This window comes from Rhamphochromis sp. 'chilingali' (genome assembly GCF_963969265.1).
Source record: "Rhamphochromis sp. 'chilingali' genome assembly, chromosome: 9".
Classification (NCBI taxonomy): Eukaryota; Metazoa; Chordata; class Actinopteri; order Cichliformes; family Cichlidae; genus Rhamphochromis; species Rhamphochromis sp. 'chilingali'.
In genome coordinates this window covers 5,617,763-5,634,263 of record NC_137936.1, presented here as the reverse complement: position 1 = coordinate 5,634,263, position 16,501 = coordinate 5,617,763, and the positions used below count along the sequence as shown (strand labels likewise).

Here is a 16,501-nt window from a genome sequence, read left to right as displayed (position 1 = left end):
TATGAATTCTGGGACACAGCTTCTTCTTCTTCAGGGTTTAACGGCAGCTGGCATCCTTGTACGTGCAGTGCTGCCATCTTCTGTTTCAGTCCGTTATTACACTCTTAAATCCTACTACTTATCCCTGCGTTTTTTGTGATCTTACAAAGCTTCAAACGACGCGTCGACTATTAAATCAGTCATCGACGATTTCGATAGTCGACGTAATCGTGACTAGTCGACTAATCGTGGCAGCCCTACATTCAGGCGAATGTTTTAAATTCAGATTTAATAGTCGTCCTATATGGTAAATAGACTGCTTCTTATATAGTGCTTTTCTACTCTACTTGAGCACTTACAGCACTTCAAACAAACCACCTCATTCATTCATTCATACAAGAACCTTTTTCTATGCCTAACTGCTTTCTGTGTAACATTAACACTTGGATGTGAGAGCAACTTGGGGTTCAGTATCATCTTGCTCAAGGACACATTGGCATGCAGATTGGAGCAGCCAGGGGTCGAACCACCAGATGTCCCACCATCTGATAATTGATCTAACTCAGCGGTCCCCAACCCCCGGGCGACCGGTACTGGTCCGTGAGTCGTTTGGTACCAGGCCGCGAGACTTGAGACTCAGGTGTGAAATTTATGGTTTTCAGGGTTTTTATCGTTAACTCGGTTTCCCTGGGTCTTTTCCCGTGTTGTAGTTGTGCGTCTTATTTTGAAAGAAATATTTACGCGTTACCATAGTGACCAGAGAGCATTAAGGGGCAGAGAGGAGGATGTTACTCTCAATGTTGTTGCCGCATTTCAGGCGGACGCTGCTAATAAAGTTACACAACGTGTTACACAGCGAAAATATTGTCTGACATTAAATCGGCTTGTGGCGCAAAAAAGGTTGGGGGCCGCTGATCTAACTGGTATGTGACCTGCTCTACCGCCAGCATCACGAGCTGTGGCACAAGCGTCACGAGCACAGCCTTTATAGCTGAAACTCTCTCTCACCTTCAGTTCTGCTCACAGCTCGGTCTGTCTTTGAGCAGCTTTGGTAAGTTGACTGTTATTTTTTTATGAATTCTTTCAGATTATCCAACTCAACTGCATAATTTCTCTATACATGACGTTTAGTGTGTGCAACCATTTTTTATGGCGCTGTTTCCAACTAGTGCCTGTTCCCACAGTTTTTATGGTACCTGCTGTATGGCAGAAATACAGCTGAAGCCGATCTATTGAGCCAGGCCTTGGCTGCAGTTCAGTCAGGGGATGCAGAAGAAGGTACTTGTGAGATGGGCCTCACTGAATACGAATGAATGAGGATACCTGAATACATAATAGAATAATTATTTACACCTGCCTTGACATAAAAGGACAAAAAAGGATTGCGTTAAATCTTTGGAACCCTTCAGAGTTTCAGAGGTATCAGTTTTTGTGATGTACGTTTTTTTATGCTAAGCCATGCTAACTTGCTGTTAGCTGTAGTCTTGTATATGTGAAAAAGTAGCTAATGTGCCAAAAAAAAAAGTGCTTGGAAAAGATCAGTGTCAGATTATTTCTCTGATATTTACTACTGCGATCAGCAGAATAGTATATACTCATTCAGCTAATAACCTCAATCACATCTAAAGTATGTGGTACCTTGTTTGGTGAACAAAGAGCTACTTTTCAGACTGAAGGGGAATCCCCTCTTTTTTCAGCAGCCTGCTGTATCAACAGGCATGGGAATAGGAAAGTCAGAGGGCTGCAAAGACGTGCCGGAAAGATAAGAAGAAATGAGAGATAAAGGTATCAGGGCTTGAAAATGGAGCAAAAGGGTCACTCAGAAAGAGTTTGAAACAGGTGGGATTAATGTCAAAGTCATCCATCCTTGTTTTAATCCGTTTTTTTTACCACCGTCATTCCCTGTGAAAACTCGCACCGCTTCCTTGTGTGCGCTGTTTGTAGATATTTACGCGTATGTCCGTTTGTCTGTGTGCGTAAGCTGATTTGTGTCTTATCGAGATCCTCTGTGGAAACAGACAATGTGGTTTATTTGTTATCTTCTTGTTTGGACAATGAGATAAGGCGATCAGTGTTTGCGAGCGCGTACGCAGACGTGTGGGAGTGTTGGCGTGGACGTGTGTGTGCATTTGTGTGCGTAAAACACAGATAAGCCGAGTGTTGTGCCACAGTTTGAGTGACGGAATCGTAATGCTGATCCCAATGGTCAACAGCCCAGAGACATAACACAGAAAACTTATTAGACCTTTATCCATTATTTATATCGGGCCTGCCTTCGGACACATACACACATACATACAAAGCAGGAACCTTGTGTGTGAGCGTGATTCGTGCTGACACGTGGCTGACTTCTTCTCATGGAAAATAAGTAGCCACCGAGAAACCTCCCATCCAGAACATTTCCCATCAAGCGCCTTACCTGCTCTCACTGGTGCAAGAACCAGAAGCTCTACTCGGCAATGGCCAAAAAAACCCTGAATTCCACAGCACTCGTTTCATCGAAAGTTTTACACATTATTAACCTCTTGGGGTTCACCGGGTCACAGGCAACCCATCTAAGGTTAAGTGTAATTAGATCAATGTCCTTATCCCCTTTTCATAAAAACCAAATAGCTATAACAGAAAAAATGCAATGCCAAACTGAATGCGCGAGACTTCATTTAAAAGGAAACATCTTCTTGTTTCTGAATATTTGCCCGAAATGAGTCGCGGTTGCACAACTAGGAAGAAACACAATATAGCTCCTGAAAGTCACGAGTTCCTCTTTTACAGCTCAACAGATAACACAAAATTAGAGAAATACCTGAAGATTTTTTATGTATACTTACAATTATGCACTTTTCCAGGTCACCGTGAAGCCACAGAAGAACCAATTCCTGCCATTTTGTGTGACTGACTCCAACATACAGAGCGCCTCCTGCTCTCTTTTCCATCTGAATTCACGTATTCGGTTCTGGTACCTGCACAAAGCTTTTACCTGTACCTGCAGCCCTGCCCCCTTCTCTGTTTCCCAACCCTCTTTCTCTTGTTCTCACACAAAATGTCCTCTGTCCAGTTTTCGTTAAAAAAAAGAAGAAAAACCCACTGACCCCTCCCCGCATCCCCCCTCCCAGATAAGTGAAAGAAAAAGTCAAGGTAATGGTTTTCTCTGTAGTTTCAACATAAAGACACCAAAGCTGAGGGCTGAGCGATAAAGGGTGGCATATGTATGTAGACAGATTAAAACCTGGAAAGCAGCTACTTTGAAAATGGAGGAATGCCTTTTCGGGCTTAGGTATTTAAATTGCATGTGTGTGTCCGCAGGTACATTATGGTGTGTATGAAGTGTCAGTGTGTCTCATGGCTAACTGTGTCCCAGGATCAGTGAACAAAGAGCCTATTGACTTCTAAACACAGAGGAGCTCTCTTTCTTCTCCACAGGCCACTGCTTTGTGTTTCACCCTCAATCCCTCCACACACACATCTTTGCCTCCTGATACACACCAAAACCCATCCTACTGCTTCACCTGCTCCTCCACCTATCCATCATTTCTACAGGATAAGTTTACACTTCTGAATTGAGAATCATAAAATATCTGTTTTTACAAGTCACACGGAATAACCTCTGCAAACTATGCCGACAGTTCGAGGGTGGACTCACTGACACACTGTATGTTCATACAGTAGTAACTTTTCTAGCTATGAGGCCTAAAGTGTGTCTTGCTTCATCGTCCATTTTGACAAACAGGGGACTACGATTTAAAAAATGAGAACCATGATGCAGCGATTCCCAGAGTGTGGGCCGGGGCCCCTTGGTGGCCCTTGAAGCTACTGCACGTGGGCCGCAGTAACAACAGAAATTCACTTACATATTTATATTAGTGCTGTTAGCGTTAATCTCGTTAAAATGATGTTAACACCATAATCGCATTAACGTGGCAAATCTCTGTTAGCGAGTTATCGCGGATCGCCCCGTACGTGGGGCTGTACCGCATCAACGCATTAGCGCGGTTAGCTCGTTAATGCATTAGTGACGTCCAGCCCCACACACGGGGCGAGCCGCGATAAATCAAGATTTGCTGCGTTAATGCGATTATGGTGTTAACGTCATTTTAACGAGATTAATGCTAATAGCGCTAATTTATATAAATGTATTTATTCATTAAAAAGTGAATAAAAGCTAATAATTTTTTGCTTTTGTATTGAAGTTTGTGTCCCAGTGGCAGGTGGGTCACAGACTGGCCTTGACACTTTGCAATATGACTATGTAGCATTAGCGATTAATGTTTTTAAAAATAAAATCTTCAAGGAAACACATCACTTTCTCTTGTATTTTGATTACAGTGAAGCTCGGATGGGCCCCGTGGGACTTTTAAGTGGGCCACAGCACTCTTGACTTTGGGAATTGCTGCCATAATGCATTTGGTAACCTGGTAAGACTTGAAACTACCAACCAAGACAATAAACTCAGGAAAGTGTTTACTGAGGTCATGGAGCAAGGCAGCTCAAGATCTGTTTTCGACACAACAGGTTTAGTTCCTTTTCAACCATCTTGTTGGACACAAGAAAGAAAGCAGGAACTTCTACATTGGAAGTGCCTTAAGTCTATGTTTGAATCAAGAGATCAAAAACGATCCAAAAACAGTAAAACACGCCAACGTTTCATACTAACCAGGTTATATATTCTGGCACGTAAAGGATCGCTTACTTCAACCTGCCGTCTTTTCCATTATTGCGGCTACCTTCGCGCTACGTCAACTTTGCACTGCACCACCATTGTAGAGGTCTGGGGAAATGACAAGTTTCAAAAATACTTTGCAAACAGTACATCATGGTGGTTAGCCCAAAAAATGTTTTATACCTGAGTCATTTTAAACATTTGTTTTAAAGTGTGATGAAAAGGAAATAGCTAACAGCTATTTGGGGACATCTGACTCAACTATCCTATCTAAAAAAGGATACGGTGATTTTTATTGAAACTAAAAAGGTAAAATGTAATGCCAGATTATTTTGAGGATAATTGCAAGTGATTTCAGTCTGTCAGTTTGCCATGATTCTAGAAAGCAGGCTTCTCAAATGGAAGAGGTGGCTAGAGGTAGAGGCTGACCGACATTAGGGTCTTATCTAGACGCGACGTACCCGGGGAAACTGGTGTTGTTCCTGTGCTCATTGTTTTGGTGTTCAAGAAGGGAATTTGTTTCTCCCAGGAGTGGGACCTGCTGATGGTAAACAGAGAAAGTCTCCATGTGTCCGTGCGTGGGAGTTATCCCATCTGCAGAACTACAACACATGAATTTGTGGTTCTAATAAACACTGTTATTCAGGCGATAGCGTGTTAGCTCCCCAAAACAACTGGAGAGACCAAGAGAACAACTGAGCTTAAGAAAATCAAACAAAAGAAAGAAGACGTTTTTTCGGTATATTTATACAATTTTCACGCTGCTTTGTTCAACTCCTCGATTCCCAGAAAGTGGAGAGTACATATTTAGCATGACCCATGGAGCAACAAAACATTAATAGAAAATACGCCTACTGTCAAAGCTAAGTGTGGTCGGACGTGTCCTGTTGTTCTTGTAAGAGATGGTGTCGAAACAGCACTCACCAACAGCACAATTTAGAGCTTAGCGTCCCCAGTGCTGGTGCTTCTGTGCTATCACTTGCCTTCTGTAGAAGTCTCTGTTGCCTTTTTCTTGGAGCGACACCAGAACTACAGAGAGCAATCGAGATGCTCCCGGACCGCTCAAGGTAGGATAATTATAACCTCCAGGTTCCCAGTGGAGAATAAGGCTTAACAAGGCCCGCGCAGAGAGCAGTGAGATTACGAGGTCTCGGTAGCACTACAACTGTCTGGCCGACCACAGGGCTCCTCGGTAAAGTTATGAACATGGTGAATAATAATGCCGTGAGCATTGGCAGGAGCTTTAGATGAGCTGTGAACTGTGAGAGAGAGAGCAAGAGGCAGAGAGAGCAACAGGGACAGAGAGAGACTGCTTGTGTGCGCTGCAGTCAAGAGATTTCTCGCCTCAGCTGGTTGGACAGATTACCTGAAACTGAGAGCAAGGAGAAAGACAGCGAGTGAGAGAGAACGCAAGAAAAAAAGAGGACAGAAAGGTCACAGTGATCTCAGGATAAGGAAAATGAATGGAGAGAAATGAAAGAGGGCGCTTTTATTTTGCCAGGCCAAAACTGTGTTAAAACTGTCCTTTCAGTACTCACAGTTCATATATATTGGTTAAAACCTTAATTCACCATTTATCCAAAAAGGTATCTCTTCTTAGAGCAATGACCTGAAAGGAAACAGGACAAAATCCAGTCCTGTCTTTAGTTTTCTATAGAGCAAAAAATGCTAAACTTAAGGTCTTAGCAAATTAGCTTATGACGTTAGCTTACAACAGAGTAACTAAAATATGTAGTTTTGTTCAAAAAATTATTAAGATGTGTGGCCTGACCTGAGAAAATGCAATTTTTACTCCATACTCAACAGTGGCGTTTTTGCAGTCTTTCTATTGATCTCAGACATCGAATGTGTTTGCTCATATTTGTAGCACGTAGCAAGCTAATCTTGAACGCACCAAACCTGTTTGCCTGTATTTGGATGTCTCGTTTTAACCTTTCAATAGTGATAATATTACTAAAGTTCCCAGAGCCCAGGCAACAACTGCAAAACACTAATTTTCTCATTTCATAATACTTCTAAGGGCTAATTGTGTAGCTGTTAACCCTGCAGTGCACTGTGTTTCTGTTATTATTTGAACATTTCCTGTATTTTTCTTCTTCATCTTCTTGTACTTTTATATTATTCCATCAGTTTGTATTGGTTAAAATAATTTTGATCCTTATTTCCACTGATCTTTGTAGGATAAGCCAAACAGATAAAAATACTCACACTAAGCTAGCAAAATGTGCTTCATATTAACACTCACACACATTTTTGGTGCACTTGATTTTCCATTGAAACACCTGCTCTGCGCTGCACTTTATGCTCAGAGGTGTGCTAGGAAAAGCATTGCACCATACCCAGCAAGCACAGGAGGAATGATGCCGTGGACCAGAAACTCTAAATAAACAGAATGTATTGTGCTTTAAGAAGAAAAGAAAGGAGTGCATCTTTAATGCTTGAGAAATCAGAGAATAGTAAAGCAGCGGTGAAGGGAAAAAGGAGAACTACCCTGAGTCAGAAACAGACAGAGAGAGGGCACCCTGTCCTAGATAGCCGCCTGTAAGCTGCTCACAATGCAGACATGGCAAGGCGAGCGCGGGAGAGGAGATGAGAGGAGAGCGGAGAGATGGGCAGAGGAAAAAAAGAACGAGGGACAGAAAGTCAGGCCAGAGAAAGGATTAGTGATCAAAGAAAGCTAGCGGCCATCCTGAAAGCCCTTTATACATGTACGTACACACACACACACACACACACACACACACACACACACACACACACACACACACACACACACACACACACACACACACACACACACACACACACACACACACACTCATAGAGAGAGGGAGAGAATAAGTGAGATTAGAGGGTTTTTTCCATGGGGTTTATCATTTACCTTCCTCCATCCCAGCAGCACATTAGCTGTGAGAATGAGCACGTTATGCATAAATCCATTTGTATTAGCCCCAGAGTAAATGTTAGGAGGGCAAACATATACATGCACATGCACGCTCATAGATCACGGTGCTCTAATGAAAATATATGTGAGTCTGACTTTCTCTCTAACTAGTTAGGCTTTCCCCTGGAGCTTGAAGACACAATATGACATCAGCTTCTCCCTCCAGCAGAAATTCAGAGGTGCAAACAAGACTTTTGAAACGCTTTTAAATTCCTCCTCAATCGCTGTCTCCTTCACTGCACCGAGTCACCATGAAGAGATAAACAACCGGCCACAGATACCAATTAGGCCGTCAAATTGCAGTGCAACAATCTTCAGCAACGCTCAACTTTCCCAGAGCAGTGCTGGTGGGGAGAGGGAGGGTTGGGGGAGACAGTAACAGAGGAAGGAAGGGGAAGTTTGAGCAGTAAAAAGCAGGAGGAGAAGAAAACTTTGCTCACATCTAATCAGGGAATCCTCCTTCTCACTTTCACCATGCAGCGCACACACACACATAAATACACACATCCCTCCTGTCAGAGGCTTGACCTCCACTAGCTGATCTCGTTTCTCGGTATTCCATCGCCCTCCCACCGGCTGACCTGATTGGCTAATGACGGCTCATTTATCTTGATGCAGCACCTGCAGTGCCTACAAGGTGTGTGTGTGTGTATGCGCGTGCAAAAAACGACATGTTTCCAAGCACATCCCCACCACGATAGCTTTATCTACACCTGTACTGCTCCTGCTGCAACAGCTTGCACACATTGGTTCATCTCTGGGGAATGCTAGAGAGGAGAGGCTGGAGTCTGATGGGAGGAGGCGAAGAGTAAGAGGAGGGAGACTATGATAAAGGAGGAAATGAGGGCAGAAAAGAGCAAGAGCAGGAACAAGGAAGGAGATGAGGAAAGCAGCGCAATAATAGTGGGTGGGGGGGCAGATGAACTGGAGGAAAGGAAGATGCCGGAGAATTACATCAGGGTGGGGGAAACAGAAAGGAACAGACAGTGAAAAAAAGATGGAGGAGGGGGTTCGAATGAAGGGAAGAGGGATTGATGCATGTTTTATTCACTCACTGCTAACGCTTCTTTAATTACCGCAGCTGAAATCGCTGGCCGGGTGTGATCACTGCATGTGTGTGTGTGGAGTCCTATTTTGTGTAATAATCAGCAACCATTAATTATCTGGTGTAAGTAAGGCAAAGGGAAAACCAGTGCAATCCTGTTGATGCTATACAATCCACAAATTAGCCAGTTAAATCTGTATGTAAGCGTAACTACTTTTGCTTTCTTAACCTCCTAGGACCTGGCGTCCACATATGTGGACATCACATTTTGGGTTATCTAGATCAAAATACTATTTTTGCTCTACAAGGGCCTGATATCTACTTAAGAGGACATTATAGTGCCACTGATCTATCAACATTTAAAATGAATGTCCTCATATGTGGATCTCATTTTTCTCAGAAACAAAAATCAGGTTAAAAAAAAATGTCTGGTAACACTTTGTTTTTACATTCATCAGGTCCCAATCAGCCCAAATAGCAAAGAGAAATTAAAAATGCATGCCATGAAAGAGTTCAGAAGGTTAAGTCATTCCTCTTTATATCTGCAGCAGGACTCCTGCAGGTTAGATTTTTAACAAGCATCTGTGTAATAATGGGGTGAACATCCAAACAGGTCACCTGTCTATCACTTAGAGAGAGACCATATCAACCTGTTAACCTGAGACGCATGTCTATGGACTGTGGGAGGAACCCGGAGAACGTGCAAACTCCACCTCCAGTCTCGAACAAGGAAGTTTTGTGCTAACCACTGCACCTTTGTGTCAACATCATTCAAACCAAATGAGCTGAAAAAAAAAAGACTGTTTATGTGAATGAACTGCATGGCTGGTAACATTAATAGTGTTGTGTGTGAACATATTTGCTAAGAAAAAGTTGGCTCAAACAATCTGGCTAACCTTTGGGGTTCCTCTGACTACTTCAACAGTTTTTGTCCAGTCTGTTCTTTCCAGTGTCTGAATTCTTTGCCGCTAGCCTGCTTTCAGACAATAATAGCCAAATGGGAAGCACAGGACAACCCTCTGCTGAGCAAACTTTTCAGCGTACAAAATACAAATATGAAACCACTACAGCTACAACTGTTTTAGCTAAAAACAGCTCAAACTGGAGCATTAGCCTCACATTTGTACCAGTTTGTTAACCAGGGAAATACACTGCAGCACTCACTGTATGAGTGATAATGTTGGAGTTTATACAACTGAAGATGAAGCAGCGGAGGGAGCGGGTAACTCGCTGTCGTTCTGGGTTTCAGACCCAGAACGACATCACAGTGAACAGTCCAAAGAATTTATATCCCAAAGAGAATCAAGAACAAAATAAAAGTAATCATTCTGGTCGACTGAAACCACCTAAGCTCCTATTGAAAGATGCGACAAATTAGCATATGTGGCCGTGTTGTTTATTTTTAATTCAATTTAATTCAATTTTATTTATACAGCTCCAAATCACAACAACAGTCGCCTCAAGGTGCTTTATATTGTAAGGTAGACCCTACAATAATACATACAGAGAAAAACCTAAGAATCATATGAGCCCCTGTGACCAAGCACTTTGGTGACAGTGGGAAGGAAAAACTCCCTTTTAACAGGAAGAACCAGGCTCAGGTTTACTTAACTTTACTTAAAAGTTCATTAAGTAAAGAACTAACCTTTAATCTAATATCTCACTATATGAACTTAAAATGACTTCTACTTAGATGTAGCTGCTACTGGTTAAAGCAGCAGTTTGCCAACATCTCTACTGTTTGTTTTTGTTTTTAAATTAAGTAGAAGAGATATTACTTTAAACAGCACACTTTAAATTCTGAAGTGATCGGTCGTTGCTCTTGGTTCCAACTAATTATGGTCCAAACATACGTTACGAGTGCAGTTCCAGGTCGCTGCGTCCAGATTAAAGACAACAGAGAGAGTCTGGAAACAGGACGGCTCAACAGTTGTTGGTAAGAGATGAAGCACAGAGTCACCTGAGGGTTTTTGTTTTCAATGTCACCTTGTCTTATTAGTGCAGAAAGTCAGTAAGACAACAACAGCAGAAGGCTTGTTTGTCTGCACATTTTGAAAACTTTGGTCTGTGATCATGAATAAAACTCTTTTTTTTTTTTTAATACCATTTCACATCCAGGAACTCACCCACTGATTCACCTTCCTTTCATAAGTTTGACATTTCTGGAGCAACCACACAGCTTATTTTTATTTATTCCTTTTTTATTTTATATAATTTGATTACGACAATTGCCTTGCATGTTGCGCCTTACTCATACCTCTCTCCTCTTTCCTGTCTCCTCCTCCTCCTCCTCTCCTTCCTGACTGCAGAGAGAGGAGGGCTTGCATGTATTATGTCTTCTTTTGTTCTTTGCTGTCGGCTCATTGTCAAAAAAGAGAAAGAGGAGAGAGTGAAGAGGAAGAGGGCGGTTAGCGAGGGAGACTGCGGGCGAGGAGAAGTAGGAGACAGTAGGTAGATATCGGAAGCTTAACACACACACACACAGACACACACACACACACACACACACACACACTCCTGCGACCTGCCACCTCCCCTTTTCCCCACATCTCTCTTTGTGTGTTCTTATCTTTTATTTTCTCTCTCAAACCAGGTGCAGCTTATCCAGCCTTCAGCACATCTTATCCCCCCCCATTCTGCCTTATCTCACACACCGTCATCACAAACACACAACCTGACACATGAACACACACACCCTCTCCTTCAACCTGCTCCCCCTGCCGTCCTCCTCTTTTCCATATCTCTGTCTTTTCCTCCTTCTCTCTCTCTCCTGCGCCGCTGGAGGCAGCCAGCAGGCCGTGACCTATCCTATCACCGCTCTGGAATCAGGCCCGACTCACACAGACACGGCATCACAGACAGACAGGTAGGCGGACAGACAGGCAGCTAGAAACTCATCAACTCCAGATCTGTATCTTAACTCCAGTTTTAATCCGCCCGCAGCCAGCTACTGTAGCAGCCAAGAGGCGGAACGGGAAAATCCATACAGCTTAAAACTGTCCAAAATCTTTTTAAAGTCAAGTTTCTGTGAAGCAAATGAACCGTTTTTTTAAATCTGCTTTTTATTAATGTTATTGCTTCAAAATAAAACTGAAAAATAAAAATAAAGGAAGTCTGATTATCAGCATCTTTGAAACTAAAAAGCTCTTTTTGTCTCCCCGTGTTCAGCACTGAGGCTGATGTGGATGAACAGCGCGGGGTTTGGCGAGGGAAGAGTTGCTCTTCTCACGCTGTCGCAGTATATTTCACTGGTAAAACTCACAGCAAATCTTTGAACTTTCTTTTTTTCTTCTTCTTCTTTTGGAGTGCAAGTGTTGTAGCTGCTGGCTGTAGCAGAGGGAGAGAGGGAGGGGGGGGTGGTGTGGCTGCCTGAGCCGAGCTCTAGTCCTGATTTAGAATTAGATCTATTTCTGTTCACCCTCCAACCCCGCCGGGAAATATTTAAATCTGCCGTGGAATGTGTGTGTGTGTGTGTGTGTGTGACAGAGGGAGTGACAGAGGAGATTATTTCAACATATAAACTGGTTGTGTGAGAATATGCATTGAGCGCACAGCTTTGGCGGTGCGGTTGCCACGAGCAGGTATGCCAATTAAGACGCCCGACTCAAATGAGACGGACTGAGAAAAGAGAGAGACACAGAGGAAGAGATGGAGCGATGTGAAAGTGTGAAAAAAGAAAAGAGAAAGAAAAAAGCACAGAGGAGAGGCTATCTGCAGGCTCCTTGTGATCTAGCAGGGAGCAGAACTCAAGCCGTGGTCAGTAATTCATAAGCAGAGCACGTACAGACTGAGCCGAGCTCACCCTCTGGCAACGCACACGCACGGATACACGTACACACACACGCTCATAACACTCACAGTCACACCAGCAGCCTGGGACACAATCTCAGCTCCATATCCAACCCTGCTGCCATCCAAATGTCACCGGCAGAACCTCTGACCCCTGTTAACGCAAACACTCACTCACACACACAAACACCAATAGTTCAAATAATATGACATACACACACTTTACAAACTTCAATACACACAAAAACTGTGTTTTAAAAGAAAAAAGGTGAGTTTGTGAGATACGGAGACGGCGCACAAACACTCACCTCAGAGTGAAAGCTGGTGCCGGGCTGCGCTGCTGCGTAGAAAGACCGGCCGCACACACACCCCCGTCCTCATGCACGCACGTGTACGCAACACTCTCAGTGGCGAGGTGTGTGCGCGTTTGAGAGGACAATGAGCTTGGATGGAGCTGAGCAGCAGCAGGAGGAGGAGGAGAAAAGGGAGGCGGGAGATGTGTGGTTGGGCGGGAAGGTAAAGAGGAGAGAGAGTGAGAGAGAGAGTGAATAATGAAATACAACACAATTAAAAAAAGAAGAAGAAATGTGAAAAAGGTTGTCCCGAAGCAAAGTCCCTCTCGTTCCATCTGAGGCTTTGCGAGTGTGTAAAATGTGTTAAGGTAACTAACTCTGTGTGTGTGTGTGTGTGTGTGTGAGTGTAACGGCTGAGAGGTCTCCTATCCATCCCTGGGGACTTGGCGCCCTGCCTCAGAGCAGAGAGTGTGCTGAAAAGAGCTTCACATCTCTTCTAAGTGTTGATGTGTGTGTGTGTGCATGCGCACGTGTGTGTGTGTGTGCGTGTGTGTCCTCCACTCAGCCAGCTAGCCTGTAACTTCGCCAGCATCACAACACCTCTCATGTCTTGTTGTCTCAGAAGCCTCCTCTTCATCTTCTTCATCTCTGTTTCTCTCTCCCTCTCTGCAGGGAAATACCTCTGCCACTAACTCTTCAAAGGTCTCTCAGCCGCTCGAGCTCACTCTCTCTCTTTCTCTCTTTTAGTTTCTGCACTGTAAAAAAATACTTTTGATAAAATACTATTACAATAAATACTTTTTCCCCAAAGAAATTAGCTCACATCCATAACTTGAAGAGGAGAAATATATTTACGTGTGTGTATATGTATATATGTATATATGTATATATATATATATATATATATATATATATATATATATGTTTTCCTTATCCCAAAAAAACCTCAGCAGAGGATCTCTCTCCCCCCTCAAAAAAGAAAAAGCACAGAGTCATTTAGGCACATTACTTAGTCTATACTTGGCTTTGAGAGCACATTCAGAAGTTGGCAAATTCTTTAAAAAAAAGAAGAAGAAAGAAACGATGAAGACTACTCTTTTTAAAAAACGAGGGAGATCTTTGCAGCTCATATTCAAACTCTCTCTGTCTCTCTCACACACACACACACACACACACACACACACACACACACACAGCCTGAGCTGCAGGTGTATGTGTGTGTGAGTAATCGTGTTTTCATGTGTGTGTGTCTGTGTGTGAAGTGCCGTGCAGCCTCAATCCTCTGGCTCAGCCACAGAGAAGCCAATCTCCACATCCAATTATTTGCTTCTCAAAGGCAGACAGATGGAGAGAGTGAGGGGAAAAAAAACAGTGAGTGAGGTAGAGAGAGGCAGAGCTGGAGTTATGGAGAGTGCAAGAGAGAGAGATGGGCTCTTTGAGGGTCTGCACAGGGGGGATTAATTAGAATGAAAAAGAAATGAGGGGTATAGAAAGTCTCGTCTTTGCCTGAGTCCGGAGAATAGTTTCACAATTAGCCAAAGTCCCAAACAGAGCCTGTGGACACAACTCAGCAGAGAGAAGGGAATAAAGAGAGAGAGCGAGAGAGCGAGAGAGATCAAAACCCAAAATGAAAAACGCCAAAAGGGACAGAAGAGCTGAAGTTGTTAGAGAAATGATTGGCAAAAGCATGTCATACATGGGTTGTTTTTTTTGTTCTTTTCATTTCGTGTTGCCGTACCCTCCTGAGGCGAGCGCTGGCCGTCCCGTCTTCTCAGTCCTGTTATTCTTCTTCTTCTCCTTCTTTTTCTTCTCCCTCCTTCTGCCCTCCGCTGTCCGGGATATTCCATCAAAGAAGAGTGTGGCTCATAGCAGATGGAGGCATCGCTGTGCTCCGAGCACACTCCAGTCTTCACCGTCTTCTCCCTTTGACTCTTTTCACCGTTTTCTCCTTTCGCTCTCGTGTGCCGGAGCATTTTTCTTCCTTCCCGGCAGTGGTGACACACAGCGTGGGGGGGAGTTGAGAACAGTGGGGGGGGTGGGGGGGGGGGGGGGGGTGGAGAGCAAGACTAAGAGAGAACTAAAAAAAATAATATTAATAAAGACAAACTGAGGTTTAGAGGGTGGAAAAGAGCAAGTGTAGGTAGATGGAACAGTGAGCGGAGAATGACGAGAAGAGGCAGGTGGAATGGGTAGTGACACATCGCGGAGGTGTGCGTCTGCATGTGTGTGTGTCAGAGCATGGGGGCCGTCCTTCTAGCCAACACACCGCCAACGAGGAGGAGGAGGTGGTGGAGGAGGAGGAATAGCTGGATGGCTAGATAGATAGGTGGATAGAGGGATGGATAGAGGGAGTGATTCAGCAAGCATGCCACCTCCTCTCCTCCTCCTCTCCACACACACACACACACACACACACACACACACACACACACACACACACACACACACACACACACACACACACACACACACACACACACACACACACACACACAGTTAGTTCATTATCATTCACTGGATTTCACCATGACACACATGGCTAACCTACTCACGGAGACAGAGCCGAGCCCTGAACTGAATCCTAATGGATGGGAGGGAGGATGGGGGGGGATGGGGGGGTGCATATCAGGCAAGCAGGTGTCCCCTCCACATCTATTGTTTCCAGTAAATGCTCTTCTCAGTGTGTGTGTGTCTATGTACGTACAACTACAAGCACTTTTTCTTGTCGAGAAGTAGCCGAAACAACATGTGCATCTGTTTCAGCTAAGAGCTCCACGTCTATTTCGGGTTTCAAACTGCCGTCAGCCAAAACTTTTCAAGTTGAGATGAAGCAAAAAGTGTGACCAGAACTCTCTGTTTCCACCAAGAATTTCCCCTTACAGGATGTTAAGCGTCTCTGTGTTTGACAGCTCGCATCAGTTTTTCTCATATATCTAACAGGGTAGTTTTGTGAGGCTGAAATGACACAATTCAACGTGGAGTACATTATCTTGTCATACTGGATTCTTGCACTTTGGGAAGCAGTGACAAAACAATTTTGGGGAAATGTTGCACATGCTACATGTATTGTGATGCTAAATTTATAAATTGCCTAAATGTTCCAAACCAATAATTTCCACACAAGAGCGAGAGGTGACTAAAAAAGCAAAAGTGCAAAAACTGCCGTTCCTCTAATAGACATCCAACTTTATAGCATTAGCACGCAATCTTAATCAAACCATCACCAGTACTTGTTTATGATCTGCTAAAACAACTACTTATGATAATTAGTTATTTGCTCATTATCATCACTAAACTTCACCTCTCCACCAAGTTTGGTGCAATTTGAAGCATGCTAATAAAAACTGTCTCACCAAGAACATGGCTCGATTTGTGATACAAATTACACAGTGGAACTCTATAATTTTATGAGTCTGTTAGTTAGCACTATTTAGCTTACATGTATTTTATGACTTCAGCTCGCTAATCAAACTACATAATAACATAATTTAATTAAAAAACAAAAAAACATCACAGCTGCCAAAGCTTGCTGCATCCATGTGGTATATGTTATCCATTGCTTTAACATGCCCGAATTGCAGCATTTAACCACTTAAGTTGAAAGTAAATACTTACATACCATAAACCAGTAGCATGTACAGAAAATTAGCGGATGTAACCCCCTTCATGTCTCTGCACTCTATAGAACTGTAAGCAATGCTTTAGCAAAACAAACAACAGAATAGTATAAAAATACTTGACTACACATGCCATACTCTACATATACATACTTCTATACATACTTCAGAACTGTA

The 16,501-nt window shown here is 43.3% G+C and overlaps 1 long non-coding RNA gene across 1 annotated transcript in view; it reads right to left on the bottom strand.

Annotated features, from left to right (window-relative positions):
- LOC308402812 overlaps positions 1 to 14,728 on the bottom strand; it is a 30,814-nt gene extending 16,086 nt beyond the window's left edge. Inside the window, exons 1-2 of the long non-coding RNA XR_013972811.1 lie at positions 14,446 to 14,728; positions 12,723 to 12,868 (exon numbers count right to left, since the gene is read on the bottom strand). This is a non-coding gene — a long non-coding RNA (uncharacterized lncRNA). The remainder of the gene's footprint in view (positions 1 to 12,722; positions 12,869 to 14,445) is intronic.
- Positions 14,729 to 16,501: the final 1,773 nt, after the last annotated feature.